Here is a 2,986-nt window from a genome sequence, read left to right as displayed (position 1 = left end):
TAAGGGCAATTATTCAAATAGAGTTGTAGTGGCCAGAGAATGCATGGGAAACACCTTAATCTTTAATCAGTTTGAAAATGGGGAAGTCAGTCACGATTGTTTCTTCTAAAGGGTCTTAAAGATGCAAAATGGGCAGTCTTGCAATTTCAAAAATATGGGGAAAAGCCTGAGATATGTTGTGGCAGGAATTTGCTCCTGTTGTGTATTCTGCTTTATTCCACAAGTGAACACTATATTACAGTACTGGATGTGAGATTATTGCATTTGCAAATGTTAGAGCTGCTGATACCAGTATATATTGTACTGCCTAGGCAATGTATAAGCTTAATTTATTACTTTTTAGAAATTTTTTTAAAACTTTATTTTATGGCTCTGTGATAAAGCATGCAAGAGAGAGACAGAAGCCATGGGTGCTCTGTGATTTAAAATGAAGAAAAGCCCAAATGCCTGTCTTTTCTAGCCTCTGATAAATGCAGCTCAGAGCATTCAACTGCTAATGCAGAATTTAATCCTAGTTCTGCATTTCCCTTTCCTCAACCTGTTAAGTATGATACAGAATGGCAACTCCTACTTTATTCCAAATGCATTTTAAAAGCACAATTTCAAGCTCTAAAGTTACTGGAGGAGTGGTTCTCATAAAATGACATTACTCTGTGTACATAGGGGAAAAATAGAGGGCAACAGGAATTTATTGGGATAGAGAGTGTAAGCTGGTAGACTTTCAGACATTTAAAACCCTGCGAAAGATACTACAGTTTAAAAAAAAGTTTTCTTCTGCATATTTTTGTGGCAGTAATCACCACAAATGCCTTGCAGAAAATTCCTCAGGCAAAACTGTTGCTCACAGGTATAATTACAGCAGCCAGAAGGAGCTGCAGGAGTCAGTTCCCAACCTGGAGGGCTGTGCTCTCCTGAGGTCAGGCCCGTGGCAGGAGCAGCTCCAGCTCAGCACTGCCAGGCTGCCCCTGCCTGGAGGATTTTGGAGGGTGTGTGAGCCCAGGTTTTTGTGGGCATACCAACAAGGTCTGGTGTTAATAGCAAAGAAACTGAGGTGGAAAAAGGCAGTGGTGGAGGAGCAAAGAGGCTTGTGACACAGGTGCCAGTGCCTGGGAACTGTCCCTGTCTGGCTCCTCAGCCCCATCCCAGTGCCATGTCCCAGGTGAGCTGCTGGCACAGGGACTGCGAGCAGAAACAGAGCCCCCACTAAATCCTGCAGAGAATGAAGGTGAGGAAAGATTTGACTGGAAGTGGCAGAGAAGGGAGATATGGTCCAGTAACAGCTTATAAAACAGAAACGAACAAAAAATAAGTGGGTGGGGAGGGGGGAAAGGGAGGGCACACAAACTAAAAGCAAAGCAATAACAGCATAAAGCATAAACTCAGAATTTTTTTGCACTGGTATTGCAAAATAAAAAATCCACTGGGAAAGTAGGGCAAGCACTGGGTTGAGACAAGAGGCAAGGTTTCTTTGTGCCTGAAAGCATATTGTTGAGATGAATTTTCTTTATGCATCCATACCTTTTACCCAAGTGCAGTAATAATAGTTTGAGGCTTGTTGGCTATGAAATGTATTTATGATTTTCTGCTGCCAAATAAATGTTCAATTTTGTTTAAAAATTGTTTTCTTTATTTACCCAGGGCAGGTACTTATAGTGCTAAAGCTAAATGTCACTGTGATCTGCTAGAAATATTTTCTTCTGTGTAATAGCTAAATGCCTTTAAAATTCAGTGTGTTATGCTTTATTTAAAAATAATGGGCAATATAGCTGTATTTCACAGTTAATAAGTGTATTAATTATGAGACAAATCACACTAGATACTGTTTACTGCTCAATTTCCTTTGAAATCCAATGAATAATAATTTTCTTTAAAATAGAGGACATTTTTAATGCATCCAACAATGATGAAGTAGACTAATTACAGGTAACATATTTTTATTGAAATCTGAATGACTACACTTGTCACTGGATCTCCAGAAGCATGCTATGCTAATTTGAATTATATAACATAATATATATCAACTAATTATAGATTTATTCCATTCCTAATAAAGAAAATCAAGTCAGTCAGAATTTCATCAGACCCAATTTTCCTGAAGTGTCAGAGGTAAAGCTTCTCTTGACCTAAATGGTAGCTGTGTTCATTCTGCATTTTAAGGCAGGAGCAGTTTGTTTTCCCTAAGACTCCTGCGAAGCAGAATATACAGGGCTAGAAACTCCACACTAGTTAAAAAGGCAGCTGCCTGCTCTGACCCTAGTGTGAGATGTTCCTTCTTGATATCTTAGGTGTCACCTGCCAGCAGAAAGGCTGTACCATGATCCTCCACACCCATAACTAGGGGGAAAAAAAAATAGGCTGTCATTATAAGTTTCAAATTTTCTTTGTGTAAACCTCAATGTTCACTTAAACGTAGCTGTTTAAGCACTTATACCTGCCACCCAATTCCTTTGCTGGAATATTAATGGGAAAGGGAGCACAAGGGGTACAATCAGTCTAAATTAATTTCAAGATTCAAATAAAGGCTCATGCGTAGGTTGTTTTTCTCCAGGACCCACCATTTCTAATTAGGATGCAATATGACATGTCCTGTTTTCACATTTCATACGCTGCATATTTCAAGTAAGAAAATCTAGACTCTCGAGATGATGGCTGGCAACTCGAGAGAAAGAAAAACATAAACAACTTGGAGAAAAAAAATTAATATAATAAAACTAATCTTGAAAATATTCCAAGGGTAAGCCAATTCAGAAATATGTTCAAAATATGGAGTGTGAGCATTAGTTTTCCATAATACAGATGGAATCAATGCATGCAGAATATTGATTACAGATTAAGCTCACCTCATCAATAAAGACCAACTTTTGCAATCATCTTCTGAGGGATCCATCATGCAGTTCCTATCAATCCTGAGAAAAATCTTTCCATTGTTAGGAAGGTTGCATTTTTCACTAGCAGAGCCTGAAAACAGTTTCTCATCAACTTAGTT

The sequence above is a fragment of the Lichenostomus cassidix genome, chromosome 7 (assembly GCF_008360975.1).
Source record: "Lichenostomus cassidix isolate B80296 chromosome 7, HeHo_3.0, whole genome shotgun sequence".
Lineage (NCBI taxonomy): Eukaryota > Metazoa > Chordata > Aves > Passeriformes > Meliphagidae > Lichenostomus > Lichenostomus cassidix.
Note: the sequence above shows the minus strand (reverse complement) of the source record.